Consider the following 18,251-nt stretch of genomic DNA (forward strand, 5'->3'; position numbering starts at 1 on the left):
GGAAATGGAAATTAAAGCCACAAAGAAGTATCACATCACATCTCTCAGATTGGCTAAAATAAAAATGATAAGGAATAACAAGTGTTGACAAGAATGTGGATAAAGAGGAAACTTTAGGCACTATTGGTGGAGAGGTAAATTGGTATAGTCACTGTAGAACTCAGTATGGAGCTTCCAGAAAAATTTTTAAATGGCAATACCATATGATGCAGTAATTCCATTATTGGTATTTACCCAAAGGAAATGAAAACACTAATTTGAAAGATATAAGAAGCCCTATGTTTACTGCAACATTATTTACAATAGCCAGGACACAGAAACCATCAATAGAAGAAAAAATAGCATGCACACGTACGTGCACACACACACACACACACACACACACACACAGTGGAATATGACACAGTCATAAAAAAAGAATGAGATTGTGTCATTTGAAAGAACATGTATGAACTTAGAGGGTATTATGCTAAGTAAGATAAGTCAGACTGAGAAAGACAAACACCATATGATTTCCACACATAAGTGGAGGGTAAAACAAACAAATGAACAAAAAACAGAATCAGACATATAAATACAGAGAACGAACTGGTGGTTGCAAGAGGGGAAGCATATAGGGGGCTGGGGAAAATGGGTGAAGGGAGAGGGAGACAGGCTTCCAGATATGGAATGAATAAATCATAGGAATAAAAGGCACAACATAAGGAATACAGACAATGATACTGTAGTAGCGATGTAACAGGGCAGATGGTAGCCACACTGTGGTGAGCATAGCATAATGCATAAACTTGTCAAATCACTAAGTTGTACATCTGAAAGTGCACCTGAATGTAGCAGTGCATGTCAACTATACTTAAAAAAAATCGAAAAATGCTATTTACAATGGTTAAATTGAAAGTCTAGGGTATTTTTAATTTTTTTATTAAAGTAATATTAAATTCTGAATTGAAATTCATATTTCCACATCATAGAAACACATGGATTTTATTCTTTAGCTGTTTCTGAAGCCAGAACAGTTGAATTAAGTGTGCAGTGAAATTTAGCATTGAAATGAAAGTGAGAAAAAAGTGGAGAATGCCATCATTATATTATGTTCAATTAAGCAAGAAAATTTAGTTGAAGATGTATGTTTCTATTAATCCTAACAATTTTAGAGACCATGATCTTGAGCATTTTAACATTCTAAAATTTGCAGATATTCCGATATAGATCATTGTAACATAGACCCACTTATTTCAAGTAATTCCAGTCATTTATTCAAAGCAAATTAAAGAAATTTTCACTTAACTTTTTCTTAGACAATTGATATCATTTTAAGTCTGCTATGGGAATGGAAAGACCTAGAGAGACAGACAACTATTCTATTGTTTTTATATCATTTTTTTTTTTTCCTGGAAGGGCTGACCATTTCCCACGCATGTATTTTAAATGTCTAAAACATTGATTTGTAAAATACTATAAAGATGATGCCAATAATTTCAGCAAAGATATTAACTTTTCTCTAGTTTGGGAAAAAGTGTATTGGAAAACATGAATTTTTAAAATAGATATAAAAATTTGAGAAGCAACCCTTTTAATACAGGCAAGTGGTACTAATTTGCATTGAATTACAAAATATTAACTTGATTGAAAATGTAACATTTATGATATTCTTTTATCAAAAGTCTAATGTCCTATAGAAAGTAAAACAAGTAGTAGGTTTTTGGTTTGTTTGGGTTTTTTTGGTAGTGCTTTGATTTTTAAACCATCTTCCTTGTATGTTTCCTTAGAAACTGTTTTTATGACCTCTGAGTTATATCAACTTTTCACACCATTCTTCATTACATTATTCATAGAAAGCAAGTATTAAGTCATTTAATACGGGTGGCTCAGTCAATTAAGCATGTAACTCTTGATTTCAGTGCTGGTCATGATCTCAGGGTCACAAGATCAAGTTCCATGCTGGCTGCGGAGCCTGCTTAAGATTCTCTCTCTCCCTCTCCCTCTGTCCCCTCCTCCTGCATGTGTGCACATGTGCTCTTTTAAACAAAACAAAACTCTCTTTCCAAAAAAAAATTAATATAAGTTCTGCCAGACATTTTTAGGACATATGTAATAATTTTTTTGTATGATGCTGTAATTTTTTCAAAAACAAAATCATATTAAATGCACTTGCATTTTTTAAAGGATTTTTATTTTATTTATTTGACAGACAGAGATCACAAGTAGGCAGAGAGGCAGGCAGAGAGGTGCTGAGCAGAGAGCCTGATAAGGACCCTGGGATCATGACCTAAGCCGAAGGCAAAGCCTTTAACCCACTGAGCCACGCAGGTGCCCCTGCACTTGCATTTTTAAGTAACAATATATAACAAGACATTTTATATATGTGAATATATAAATAAATCTTTTTAAAGAACATTGACATTTTGGATGTATGGCTCATACAAGAAAACAATATTATTTTAAAGTTCACCGTACTTTTAAAAAGCCATATTCATTTTCAATCATTTTACTGGTTTCTCTTATTATTTTCATAATAATTTAGATGTTTCCTTTAGCGTTTTAGACATAAAAATATACAATATATGAAAATGATAACTCTCCCGACTTTATAATACTGATACCATTTTTCTCACATTTATTACATTGCCTAATATTTATAGATAGAGCAAGGTGAAATTAATTTTCATGAGTAATCTTTGTTTAGTCCTGATTTTAATAAGAGTAATTGATATTTTTTACTGTTAACAATGTACTGATACTAGTTTCAGGAAATTTCCTACCCTAATCCTAAATCTTACCCTAACCCTGATAAGCTTAAACCTTAATTATGTTCAGAATTTTTCTATCTAGTTCTGGTTTTACAGGAGTTTATCAGAAGTATACCTTATGTATCATCCTAATTTTTTTAAAGATTTTATTTATTTATTTGACAGAGAGAGATCACAAGTTGGCAGAGAGGCAGAGAGAGAGAGAGAGGGAAGCAGACTCCCTGCTGAGCAGAGAGCCCTATGCAGGGCTGGATCCCAGGACCCTGACACCAGGACCTGAGCTGAAGGTAGAGGCTTAAACCACTGAGCCACTCAGGCACCCTCTAATTTTTTTTTTTTAATTGAAATTGTTTTTGGAGAATTTTTAAGTCATTTAATTGCAGTTCACATTAATCTTCGATAGAACAGCTCTATTTGGATCTTCTAATTATACAACCTTAAAGTGGATTCTCCTTGACACCTTTCTATTTTTCATGAGCTCTGTTTCCTCCAACATACACTGGTCCCATTCCCTGAAGAAACAACTTCATGTAGGTATATAGGTTCCCAGACTGGCTGCCAGAATTCTACTTTGCCAGTGATTCAAAGATGTAACTCGATTACTAATAGTATGATTTCAGCTCTTTACTGTAGTTAGAACTCATAAATTTAAGCTCTAGACAGATCCCAGCTGTTCTTTTGGCACATGTGAGTGTTAGCAATATGGAGGGTCAATATATTTCCAACATTTCTTAGATCTCAGCAGGATTTTAAATTAATAATGCCTGTCTTCTAAGCAGTCACCAAAGCTATAGCTGTCCGGTCTGCCAAGCAGACCTATGTCATTCCTGGCCCCATGGGTCTAAGGTCTTCCCTAATGCTTTCGGCATACTGACCTACCACAGGATCTGTCCATCTGCCAACACTTCTCATCAACACTGCCCTCATCCTTGCCACTATCAACTCTAGCTTAGACAAATGCTATTATATTTCCACTCTTGACCTTTTCATTTCCCTTCTGTCCAGTTCCTTAAAGCAACCCGAAGGATATCAATAAAATATACATCATCAGATCATATTACTTTCTCTTTCAAAACTTCAAATGGTTTTTGCTTGCATAGAGGATAAAACATCACATTTTACCATGATCTACAAGGTCCGCCAGGACGGACCTACCTTACCATCCTCATGACATAAAACTCTTATTCACAACACTGAAGGCTGTCTGTACTTCCCTTGTTTCTGACAACGTTGCCAGCTTTTTTTTTTTTTTTTTTTTTAAACTCTGGAGCTGTTCAACTTGTTATTCTCTTCACATGGGAGGCCCTTCTCCCGACTAACTGTCTAAATAATTCCATCTCCAGGTCTCAGTTTCAATGACACTCTCTTAAGGAAACTTTTCCTCATTCCTTAGGCTAAATTCCCATCACCTATTATAGTATCTCAGAGCACACAATTTTTCTTTTCCTATTACATGAAACAATTGCATATTTCTAATAATTCCCTTCTATAAAATCCCATGTGTTTTTCTCTCTCTGTATTTTCAGGAACTATATACAGAAAGATACGGTATTCAATAGGTATTATCAGAATTAGTGAATAATGAGTAAATTAATGGATGAAATAAATGTGTTTCACTGGCACTAAAAGATTTGCTGATTATCTGTATTTGACAACTCTGGTCAGCATCCAGAAAAGTGTGTGCCATCATGATTTCCTACCCTGCTCTTTGTTTCAAAACCAGTCCTAAGGAAAATCCATTCTTAGCTTACTACTTCAGACTCTCAACTGTATTTGAGACAAGGTGACATACATCCACCAGCCTTTTAAGTTCATGGCCTATTGAATTTTTCACATCTGCCTTTACCTCCTTTCAACCAAGATCCAGATCTAGACATCCATACTCAACAATGACTTTTGTTACCACCATAAATTTTGAGTACATATTATCATATAAATGATCTAGGTCTTTCCTCAAAAATTCTTCACACTGTTTTGTATATACCTTACTATTTATAGAATTTAAAGCATTTTAAAAATCCTTTCATTGTGTGATAGCATGGACTTTTTAAATTTAATTAAGTATTTTAACCCAGTCTTTGCACCTCTAAAAATTATGGCAGCTATGCCATTCTGGAGATATGATTATCCCTTCATATATAAAGTGTTCTATTTCAGTGATCCAGTCAGAACATCCAAGGACATACTGGGACCTCTACACAGAAGACAAACAATAATAAGAGGAACAAAGTGTAAAACACTACATTTTACCTGAACTTCATAAAAAGAATTAGTAATAATTACATTTAGGAAATAGGGTTTGGGAGGTAAGCTGTGCATTCCTGACATTATTTGACTTGATTTATCCCTCCTACTAGGCTTTTATCTTTGAAATTGATGATCTAGATGATGCCTAGGATTTGAGTGAGTGAGCCACAAAGCCAGACGAAAACATTTATCTTGCTTAAAAATCACTGAGTCCTTTCTTCCTTTTCAATCAATTTCTAGGATGAAAATGTTATATTTTGATTTAAATGAATACTGAGAACTATCTGCTATAGAAGATCAAGGTGACACTTGTCCAGAAACTTGGCACATCAGAAAAAAGTAGGACAGTAGAGTCAATGACAATAATCCCACCTGCATTAAGTATTTCCTGAACTATATATGATGCCATATTCTAAATACATTTTAGTAAATTAGTTTTCTCTAGTTTACCCAGATGAGCATTAAAAACTTTCTTTGGTGTCTGTGTATTTTCTCAGGAAGCTATTACCTCATGCAAAGTTCATTCTTCCTGTTTGCTAATATACTCATCAGCTGATATGGTCATTATATGTATATTAATATACATAGACACACATAGTATTAGAATATGCAGAAAAAATTTTAGAAGGATTTACACTCTTTTAGCACTTCCTTTATTATCCTTCTGTTAAGTTTGAAAAACTACATTAGTATATTTATGAACATGTATCCCTTTTTTAAAAAAAATTTTATTTATTTGATAGAGAGAAGGAGAGATCACAAGTAGGCAGAGAGGCAGGCAGAGAGAGGAGGAAGCAGGTTCCCTGCTGAGCAGAGAGCCCGAAGCAGAACTCAATCCCAGAACCCTGAGATCATGACCTGAGCTGAAGGCAGAGGCTTAACCCACTGAGCTACCCAGGCACCCCAAATATGTATCCCTTTTTTAAAAATTAAAAATCAGAAGAGCTTAAAAATCTAACATTACAGTAGACTCTTAAAGTAAATAAACTAGGGATGCCTGGGTGGCTCAGTCATTAAGAGTCTGCCTTCAGCTCAGGTCATGAACCCAAAGTCCTGGGATCAAGCCCCACATCAGGCTCTCTGCTCTGTGGGAAGCCTGCTTCTCCCTCTTCCACTCCCCCTGCTTGTGTGCTTGTGTTGCCGCTCTCACTGTGTCTCTTTTTGTCAAATAAATAAATAAAATATTTTTTAAGAAAGAAAATAAATTTAACATCTGTGTTTATGACAATTAACTCCTGGTTTTGAAGGTGATATACAAAAACAGATCATTCTCTTGAAACATACATTTAAATTGTATACACTCTGAAAGCAGGGAGCAGGAAAAGGTCTCTCAGCTGGTACCTGAGATGGGAAGACTTCATCGCATATCCATTTCAACAGGACTTTGTTGTTCTCTATTTCATGTTGCATATCTAGTGATAAGTCTTTGTCTCTTGGTGAGAAATAGTCCCTAAGAAAAATTGGCTAGCAGTGCTACATGTGGAAATGAGAGGGCAAACAGGCCTAAAGTATGATCTTACTAGAAAATGGGAATTTGGGGGCGCCTGGGTGGCTCAGTGGGTTACAGCCTCTGCCTTTGGCTCGGGTCATGATCTCAGGGTCTTGGGATCAAGACACACGTCAGGTTCTTTGCTCAGTGGGGAGCCTGCTTCCTTCTCTCTCTCTGCCTGCCTCTCTGCCTACTTGTGATCTGTCAAACAAATAATAAAAAATAAAATAAAATAAAATAAAATGGGAATTTGGAAGAAAGCTCAGAATATATTATTAATTTATGACTTCAATATAATTAATTCTGTGTAATTCTCCTTGAACATCAATTCCATGCCAAGTACTGTTCAAGATAAAAGAGATATAATGATGACCAAAATGGACATGTAGGCTGACCACATGGAGCCTATAGTCTAGCCGTGCACTGTACACTTTAAACTGTTATGTATACATATATCTGTGTGTTTACATATATAGGCTTTTCTTTGCTTATTTCAACAAGGCAACATTTATATAACTTTTACTGTCTGCCATATACTTTTTAAAAAATATTTTATTTATTTATTTGATAGAGATCACAAGTAGGCAGAGAGGCAGGCAGAGAGAGAGGAGGCAGCAGGCTCCCCGCTGAGCAGAGAGCTCGATGTGGGGCTCAATCCCAGGACCCTGAGACCATGACCTGAGCCAAAAACAGAGGCTTTAACCCACTGAGCCACCCAGGCACCCCATGCCATATAGTTTTTAACACTTGATAAATCTAACTCATTTTATCCTTCTTCAACCTGCAGGGTAGGTTCTATCTTCATATTCATTTTCCAGATAAAGAAAATGAACAACCTGATAATGATCACACAAATAATAAGTGATGGAGTCAGGCTATGAATCTCAGTGGTCTGGTTTTAATCATTTCCTTTTCCCTCTAAGAAAAAAGAAAAAAGGTGAGAGATGGAAACAGTTAAAACCATGGCTCCAAACAGGGAGGGCAAAGGTTTAGACAAATGGAAAATATTATCAACTTTTTTCCTAAACATGTGAAAAAAAATATGATTCAATTGAATACTGATTCACATAAAATTGTGGGTTAAGAGAGGAAAAGGCAGTAGTTTTGTAACTGATTGACTTTATGATAAATGAAGATTTCTCTGAAAATGTTAAGAAACACGTTTTCTTTTATAAGTTAAAGTTACAGATTGGATCACTTCTGCTGACCATGTTATTGCAGAAATGTTCCTCTCAAGCTGAACAAGAATATGGAAGAGGACATTTACAAGCTAAAGAATGTATATAGTACAGGCAGTATAGGATCATGATGGAAGAAAAGGACATCGTAAACATGCACTTCCAAGGAGGAGAAAATATGAAACACTGGTGAACAGGAGCTGGTTGACTATACTACATCATAGGATAGTCAGTGCTACCCAATCAATTATTGAGACAGGCTGCCTCTACTGTCTTTATAAACCCTACCAATGAAGAAAAATAAGAACTTCTGACATTAAAGCTAGCTATTTAATAAAAAGTTTGGGTCATGGTTCAACTCTATAAAGAGCTGCAGAAAGTCTTTGAAGAAAGAAATGTCGGCACACCTGGGCGGCTCAGTTGGTTAAGTGGCTGCCTTTTGCTCAGGTCATGATTCCAGCGTCCTGGGATTGAGTCCCACATCGGGCTCCTTGCTTGGCAGGGAGCCTGCTTCTCCCTCTGCCTCTGCCTGCCACTCTGTCTGCTTGTGCTCTCTCTCTCTCTGACAAATAAATAAATAAAATCTTAAAAAAAAGAAAAGAAAAAGATTCTATTAAAACGAAAAGAAAAGGAAAAAGAAATGTCTTCTCTCCCAGAAACTTGACTCATCCTGGACCATAAAGTCTGCCATTTTTGTATCTGACTATTCATTTTATATATCATTCTTTGATATTATTTAGCCCTCGTCTTTCCAATGAGGGTTTACAAATTATTTCATTGTATATGAGATGTTATATTTTTAATTATACCATAAAAATCAGGATAAAGATCTCAACATTAATATGAACCCATGCTGGAGAGAGTAAAAATTTGATAACTATGTAATGACCACTAATAAGAAGATAAGAAAAAACAAGTCAGAAGCAGTGAACAATTCCATTAAGGGCATTAAAGAAGGAGGAAATCACAAGTCTCCTCCAGAAGACTTATCTCTGGAGAAAACAAAGTGAAGCCTGTCATATTTTATAGAAAATAGGTGGCAAAAATAGTTAAACTGATATGGAAAGGCTGACTAATGAGATTTGGAACAATAATATAGCTCCTATTTATTGATTTATATTGGTGTATCAGTCAGGGATTAGCCAGAACAATAGAAGCTATTCTGCATCTTCTGAATGAAAATTGTCCTAAAAATATTTAGTTGAAGTATAATGTGCATCCGTAAAATATACATAATTTTACAGCTCTATGAATTTTCTTAGAAGGAACATACCCATGTCACATGACCCAGATTTAAAAATAGAACCTTATCAGCACCTCAAAAGCCCAATCATGCTCTTTCTGTCACTTCTTTACCTAAGGACATTTATGTAAGATTTATAGAGTAATTGGGAGGGTTGAGAAACAAAGGTCACTGAGGCCACTTCTAGCCTTCAGGAAATCTGTAAATATAGAGAACAGAGGGATGTCACCATAAATGATCTGAGGTTTTCGCAGCACTAAGTTGGTGCCTTGGAAAGAAATCTGTCTTGCCACTTGCCTTTGCCCAAAAATCTGTCCACAGTTGCTACCAGAAAATAATAGTTTCTTTTTTGCCTTCCAAATATTTTGCCACTGACTTTCACTGGTTCAACATTTCTTCATGAGAATTTTAGAAATGTCATACTGTTAGCAATCTCTATGGCTGACAGAAAATCTTAGAAAGGTAAAGATGGTACTGAGCATCAACTGAAAATACCTAGTTTTCTCTATCAGTTTAGCTTCTGAGCATCTGTACACACACTTCTATGCATATCTAAATTACCATATCATAACAGGATGCTATCACTAATCATACAAATGGGGATAAAAAATGGGAAAAAGAAGTTTCATAAATAATTCCATCCATTTTTAGCTGTACTTACTTCTTGATCAGTTATAATTATCCAATGATTTTATGTAACTTAAATACCAATATAACACCTTGCATAAACTACTGAAGGAAGGAAAGAGAGAGGGAGAGATGATGGATGATCAGTGATAGATATGTTCAAATACTACTGTTCTTGTTTTTGTAAATAACCAATGCTACCATAAACACCTTACAATGCCTTTCTTCTGCCACTACCCTTGTTATGCTCCTTTCCCTCAGTAAGAATAAAACCAATAATGGTTCTCATTTATTGGGGGAACAAAATCTTCATTCATCGTGTCTGGGATAACTGTGCCCCTGCCTGTATAAGATTGTTATAGTTCTCCACGAACAATTACACTAGAAATGGAAGAAATACTACCTGCTTGAAAGAACCCCTTGATTCCAGACATACTCTTCCTTGCCCCTGGTTAGAGCAGACACCGTAATTCCCCTTGATGGTTAGGATTCATCATCCCAGGCAGCAAAGTAGCCCTTCCTTGTTACTGGTTCAGACCAGAAAGTACTTACTGTGTTCATATTTAAGCCTCAACTTGCAATTCAATTTGGTGATAGCCGTGTCTCCTACAAAAGCATAGCTCCCTTGGAAACTAAGACTCACAACTTTCCCACAGTTTCCAGGGCACATGCTTTCTTCTGGCCATGGGACAAACATCTTTGTATGTTTTTACAGGTCATATGTTAAAATTCATATAGCACCACGCAAGCATTAAGATTTGTCATTGCCCAGCTTTGCCATAATTGAATATGCAGTAGCCATTTCACTGTCAGTCTTATTTTATGAGAGTGATGTGATGAGAATATGGTGAGGTCAATAAATCCCATGGCTGTGAGCACCTTATCCCACTTATTCTGCTTTCAAATTAATTATAACAAAGTCTCAATCCAAATCATACCAGATTATTCTGAAAAAATGGATAAACTGATTGTAAAATATCTATGGACATGCAAAAAATCTAGAAATAGCCAAACCATTTTTTAAAAGAATTTTTATTTCAAAACTTACTATAGAACTATAGCAACCAAGATAGTGTGGCTTTGACAAAAAGAGATATGGATAAATGAAAAGGAAAAGAAAATCCAGAAATACCCCATGTCTATATATAAGTTAATTTTTGAAAAAGATACCAGGATAATGCAATAAAGAGAAACTATTTTCAACAAAAGGTGCTAGAGCAACTGGATATTCATGTGAAACAGAAGTGAAACTCTACTCCTATTTCTCACTGGAAACAATAACTTAAAGTAAATACATCTAACATGAAAACTATAATTATAAAATATATTATATTATAGAAGAAACATGAACTCTTTGCAATTGTAGAGTAGGTAAAAATTTCTTAGATACAGAGCAAAAGCCATAAAAAGATAAAATTATCATAAAAACTAAAACTTTGTTCTCTGAAAGACATCATTAACTAAAATGAGAATGCAAGAAATAGGCTGGGAGAAAATATTTGCAAAACATGTCTGTCAATGGAACTCCATCCAAAACATACAAAGAACTCTTACAATTGCAGCCCAACAACCCAATTTTTTAAATGGGCAAATGAAGGCATATTCCAATAAGCACATGAAAAGATGCTCAGTGTCATCAGTCATTAGAGAATGATTCAAAAAACAACATGATGAAATATTATATCTTCTATACTGGCTGATAATAAAAATATTGACAAAATCAATTATTGATGAAAATGTGTTAACAACCAGACCTTTCCTTGCCTTATATGTGGAAAGGTAAAAATGGTTACTACCACTTTGTGGAAAAAGTTTTGGCAGTTTCTTGTAAATTAAACATGACTTAATCTCTAACCTAGCAATGCCATGTCTATGTAAGGCACATGAGAAAAAAAAATCTACAAAATGCACAAAAATGTCTATTGCAATTTTGTTCATAAGAGCCAAAACCACTGGAAACAACCTAATTATTTGCCAGTTGGAGAATGGGTAAACAAATTGTGGATTATCTACACAATGGAACCCCACTCAGCAACATAAACTAATGAGTTACAGACACATTTCACAATGTGGGTGAATCTCAAAAAATCCATTATGCTAAATGTAAAGAACAAGAAGCAAAACACTATATACTGTATGATTCCATTTATATGCAACTCTAGAAAATCCAAATGCAATATATAGTCATAGAAATCAGAACAGTGTTTGCTTAGGGCCAAGGTAGAGGATGGGGGTGTAAGAAAGACAAGTGGGGACTTTGGGGAATGATGGAAGTAGTCCAGACGTTAAGTATGGTAGTGGTTAAAGAAGCATATGCATTTGTCTAATCTCATTAAAGTGTACATTTAAAATGTAGGTGTTTTATGGCATACAAACTAAAACAATATAGTTAATTCAGAAAATTTGTTCTTGATCAGAAGCAATATTTGAGCTGTAGTAGTATGTGGTGTATACATGATGAGATTCAACATGATTATGGACAAGGTCTTCAGGAAGTCCATTGAGTGTGGTACTGGTACAAGCACCGTGGTGAGGGGGGTCAAGCCCAAATGTAGAATCAGTGTCCAGAATATTGGGAAAAAATGGGTAGGCAGAAAGATTCAAAACTACAAATGATCCTCTAAGAACTGAATTTATGATGCTGCATAAGAAAGAGCCTGTCATTTACAAATATCACTATATCCCTCACTTTTATTTTTCAGCACTTGAATTTTGGTGAGGTTTTTGCTGAGAGCCACAAAAATGTCTAGAGGAAATTTCTCAATTTTTGTAAACTGACTTCATACTACTAAACTAAACATGTCCTCATCATTGTCATACATCAAGTGCATCTTATTGCCTAAACAATACAGCTTCATTTGTTATCATTATTTTAATTTGACAGATTCAGTTAAGCTCTAAGTTAATGTTAATAAGGAAAAAATGATTGTCACATGGTATGGAATTTTTGTAAAATAGTAGTAGTTTTATAAATGCATTTATTAGTATGCCATAGAAATTATCAAAGGCAAAAAAAAAACCATTTAAGATGGTCAATCATATTTTATTGGATGTTAAGGGGAAATTATGTTAAAATTGCATTATTGATTTGGGAATTCACAAATATCTTGATATGTATCCCATGTGAGTATAACGAGTGGTCTCTTAGACTTTGCCCCTGAGTCTCATTGCAGTAAAAATTTAAGCCAAACATTACTTTTTGCACTCACAGCTTGAGGGGAATATATGCAAACTGATCTGTATTCTGCCACTTCTAATTTTCACTGACATCCCCAAGAAGTGCATTTTGATTTTTTTATTTCTTCATTAAGCAAAACCTTATTTTCTACTATAGCATCACATTAAGTTTCACTACTTTGTGAACCATATTTTATACTAATGTTTATTTTAATGTTGGAATATTGTAACCTATAAAGAAATATAACAACAAAGGAGCTTGGAAAGGACTTAAAGGGCATGTTTATATATGATGTGTCCAAATTATATTACCATATTCATATCAAAAGGTAGTTTTTTCAAACTATGAATAATATCTATCAAGTAATTTAGAATATAAAATATTAGAGTTGGGGACGATTTCATAAATGAACTATTTTATTCACTCAGAAAACTGAGGACCAGATGAATTAAATAATCTATAATAGCTTGTGCTGTTCCAAGGCCTGAAACTTTGATTTAATCCAGTACAGGTTTCCACTCAAAATTTGCATCTAAACATACTGTAAATGAGGAGTAAATATAAAACAAATATATAAAATCCTGTCAAAACATATAATTCAGGATATAAACATTTTTCTTCCAAGCAACTTTTGCAATTTCTAAGTGACTTTTTCTGAGCTATTACTTATCTATAGGCTTACATATATACATCTTTTTACTGCAGACTACCTTAGGAAGGTTTTTTTTTTCTTAATCAAAGACAGTTTTTAATTTTTATTTATTTTTTAAAGACTTATTTGAGAGAGAGAGAGATAACGTGAGCACCCACATGCCTGTGTGAGCGGGAAGAAGGGCAGAGGGAGAGAATCTTCAAGAAGACTCCTTGGTGAACATGGAGCCCAACCTGGGTCTTCATCCTCTGACCCATGAGATCAGACCCAAGACAAAACCAAAAGTCAGAGGCTTAACCAACTGAGCTACCCATGTGCTACCCACAGACAGTTTCTTAAAACACTTCCAGATTTCCAGACAAAAAGAGAAAGAGAGAGAAAATAGTATAAACAGCATCCATATACCTCTGCACCTAGTTTTTGCCATTATGAACATCTTAATATTAGTACAGTGCACTTCTTATAGTTAATGAACCAAGGCTGATACATTATTATCAACTAAAGTACATGTTTTATGCAAATTTCCTTAATTTTTACCAATGTCCTTTTTCTATTCCAGGATTTCACCCAGGATACCACATTTACATATCATGTCTCCTTTGGCTTCATGACCTGAGCCGAAGGCAGAGGCTTTAACCCACTGAGCCACCCAGGTGCCCCTCTTTCAGGTTTTCTATACATCGTATCACATCACCTGCAAATAGTGAAAGTTTTACTTTTTCATTGCTGATTTGGATTCCTTTTATTTCTTTATGTTGTCTGATTGCTGTGGCTAGGACTTCAGTACAATGTTAAATAACAGTGACGAGAGTAGATATCTCTGTTTTGTTCTTGACCATAGAGGAAAAGCTCTCAGTTTTTCCCACAGAGGATGATGTTATAGCTGTGGGTTTTTCATAGGTGGCCTTTGTGATGTTGAGGTATGTTCCCACTAAACCTACCTTGTTGAGGGTTTTTATCATGAATGGGCATTGTGATGTCAGATGCTTTTTCTGTGTCTATTGAAAGGATCATAATGCTCTTGTCCTTTCTTTTATGTGGTGTATCGCATTGATTGATTTACAGATATTAAACCACTCTTGCAATACAGGAATAAATCCCACTTGATTGGGGTGAGTGATTTTTTAATGTATTGTTGGATTTGGTTTGCTAGTATTTTCTGAGAATTTTTGCACCCATGTTCTTTGAAGACATGGGATTGTAGTTTTCTTTTTTAGTAGTGTATTTATCTAGTTTTGGTATCAGGGTAATGTTGGCCTTATAGAATGAATTTGGAAGTTTTCTTCCTTTTCTGTTTTTTTCGAATAGTTTGAGAATAGGTATTAACACTTCTTTAAATGTTTGAGAGACACATAAATTAATGGCACATAATAAAAAACCCAGAAATGAACTCAAAACTAAAAAGTCAATTAATCTTTAACAAAGCAGGAAAGACTATCCAATGGGAAAAAGTCTCCTCAACATATAGTGTTGGGAAAACTGGAGAGCAACATTCAAAAAAATGAAACTGGGCCACTCTTTCTTTCTTTTTTTTTTTTTTTTAAGATTTTATTTATTTTATTTGACAGACAGAGATTACAAGTAGGCAGAGAGGCAGGCAGAGAGAGAGGGGAGGAAGCAGGCTCACTGCTGAGCAAAGAGCCCGATGTGGGGCTCGATCCCAGGAACTGGGATCATGACCTGAGCCGAAGGCAGAGGCTTTAACCCACTGAGCCACCCAGGCGCCCCCTGGGCCACTCTTTCAAACCATATAAAAATAAATTTAAAATGGATTCAAGACCTAAATGTGAGACATGTAAAAATCCTAGAAGAGAGCACAGGCAGTAACCTCTTTGACATCAGCCATAGCAACTTCTTCCTAGATAGGTCTCCTGAGGCAAGGAAAACAAAAGCAAAACCAAACTACTGGGACTTCATCAAAATAAGAATCTTCTGTACAGTGAAGGAAACAATCAATAAAGCTAAAAGACAACCTATGGAATGGGAGAAGATATTTGCAAATAACATATCTGATAAAGGGTTAGTATCCAAAATCTACAAAGAACTTATACAACTCAACACCCAAAAAACAAATAATCCAGTTAAAAAATGAGCAAAAGACCTAGACATTTTTTTCCAAGAATGACATCCATATGGCCAATATACACATAAAACAATGCTGGACATTACTGATCATCAGGGAAATACAAATCAAAATAATAGCTTCACACTTGTCAGAATGGCTAAGGTCAAAAACACAAGAGACAATAGGTGCTGGTGAGGATATGGAGAAAGGGGAATCCTATTGCACTGTTGGTAGGAATGCAAACTAGGTGCAGCCACTCTGGAAAACAGTATGATGTTTCCTCAAACAGTTAAGAATAAAACTACACTACAACCCAGCAATTGCATTACTAGGTATTTACCCAAAGATTACAAAAATACTAATTCAAAGGGATACCTGCACTCTATTGTTTATTGCAGCATTATAGAAACAGCCAGAAATGAATAACCAAATTATGAAAACAGCCCTAGTGTCTATCAACTGATGAATGGATAGAAAAGATGTGGAATACATACAATGGAATACTACTCAGCCATTAAAATGGAATATTGCCATTTGTAGCGATGTGGATGAAGCAACAGACATGCTAAGTAAAGTAAGTTCGAGAAAGACAAATACCGTAGTATTGCACTCATGTGGAATTGAAGAAACAAAACAAATGAACAAACAGGAAAAGAGAGAGAGAGAGACAAACAAAGAAACAGACTCTTACCTGTAGAGAACAGACTAAAGGGGAGGTTACTAAAGGGGAGGTGGGTGGAGAGGATGGGTGAGATGAGTGCACTTGTAGTGAGGACCACTGGGTGTTACATGGATAAAGTAATGAATCACTATATTGTATACCTGAAACTAATATTACACTGTATGTTAACTAACTGGAATTTAGATAAACCTTTAAAAAATTAAATTAAATGCTAGGTTATTGATTTTCTCTGGAGATTTCCTACATGAAAAAATGTACTGTAAAATGTACTGTAAAAATGTGAATAGTATTCAATGTTAAAATATTTGTTCTTGGGGCACCTGGCTGGCTCAATCGGTAGAGCATGCCACTCTTGATCTCAGGGTTGTGAACTGAAGCCCAGGTTGGACATAGAGATTACTTTTTTTAAAAAAAGGTAAAAAAAAATTTGTTCTCCCTCTATGTTTATATGAAATTATTCATGTTTGTGATCTATTCAGTGTATTATTCTGGACTTTCATCCCTCTTTCACATGTTAAACCTATTTGATGCACTTAAGTCACAAGAGAAGATAGCTACAAAAACAAGAGTTCTGACAGAGGTATGTCGGCTTTATTCTTTTAAGCTAAAGGCTTATAGGAAAAACACTAAAGTGCAATTTTATTTTTAATTTAATCTGCTTCACAATTGATATTTTTAGATGGTGCTTCCTAAGTGCCAAACTTAAATGCTATAGGTATTTTAAATATAGTAGAATACTCATTTCATTTTGAAGGAATTTAATTCCTAAAAAAAGATAATAGCCATAGTATAAGAATTTACCTAATTCTATGCATATATATGTATGTGCATATCTATTAACCTATTTATTCATTTATCATCAATTAATTAATAATATGTTATTGGAAAAAATACATATCCACATGTATTCCAAATATAATTGATTTTTTAACTATCCCCTAAAATATAATTAATTAGGATGTTTTAGGTTTTTAGTATTCCTGATAGTGCCACAGGCTACCATTTCTAAATAGGATGAACAAATCTTTCAGTTTTTTTTTTTTTTTACTAAAATGAATTCTGAGATATAATGTAGTCCACTTCCAACTTCATCAGTATTTACTCGTTGTCCTTAGCCAGCAACTAACTATAATTTTACCTTAGTATCCTCAATCTGATATCAAAGAACTGTATAGGTGATGTCTGAGTCCTTTAGAGTACCAGCATTCTATGATCAGGTTTGGTTCTTTGATTCTATTTTCTCCATGAACAGAATCAATGAACAGGAAAAATGGTCCTTTAACAAATAATTATCTCATGTCCTTTCCTATTCATGCAATGTTTCAATAATAATTTTCTTCACAAATGGGTATAAATAGGCATGACCAAGAATAAGAAACTGAAAAATCAAGCCTTTTAAATTGGAAGGTTTAGATTTTTCCCTCAGTGCATGCAACAACTTAGGAAACAGTTATTTTTGTAAGGAAAAATGATTATATCCTTTGCCTAACTTTATTCCATTCATGTATTCTGGGAATAGCATTCCTTAATATTTTAGAAGCAATCAATAGCAGATGATACCTCTTAGCAACTCTACTCAGGAGAACCAACTTTCTCTTCATTTTATGCAGAGTCAGTGCTCTATTTAACTCTAAATTATTTATTATGTACCGTTCGGGATATAGGAGAAGCTGTGTTTTAGAAAATGATGGTCATGTAAAATAAATTAATTCTAAATTATTATTCATGTATGTCTTGTATAGGCTTTGGATTTACTCTGAAAAACCACTGAGCAGCAAACAAAACCAAGTGCTTCTTTGGAGTGAACTTTCTAAGAAGATTTTTGAAACTGAGACACAAGAGTATGACCACACTAGCCTCTCTTTTTGTAGGTTCATCTACAATCCAAGGAGAATTTTGTGTTTGATCAAGGTAGAACAGACCATTGAGTATATTCTGACTGTGATCATGAAAATTTAACATGGTGCTTGAAACATAGCCAACACTCAAAATATTTTTGTTGAGGGAATAGATACACACAAAATAAATAAATAAATGAATCACTTCATCCTCCTTGGTTAGAAATTGTTTTGTAATGTTACCACTCTTGATAGATGTAAGACATATTAATATCTATATGAAACCCAAAACTTCATTTCTA

The sequence above is a fragment of the Mustela lutreola genome, chromosome 3, assembly GCF_030435805.1.
Source record: "Mustela lutreola isolate mMusLut2 chromosome 3, mMusLut2.pri, whole genome shotgun sequence".
Lineage (NCBI taxonomy): Eukaryota > Metazoa > Chordata > Mammalia > Carnivora > Mustelidae > Mustela > Mustela lutreola.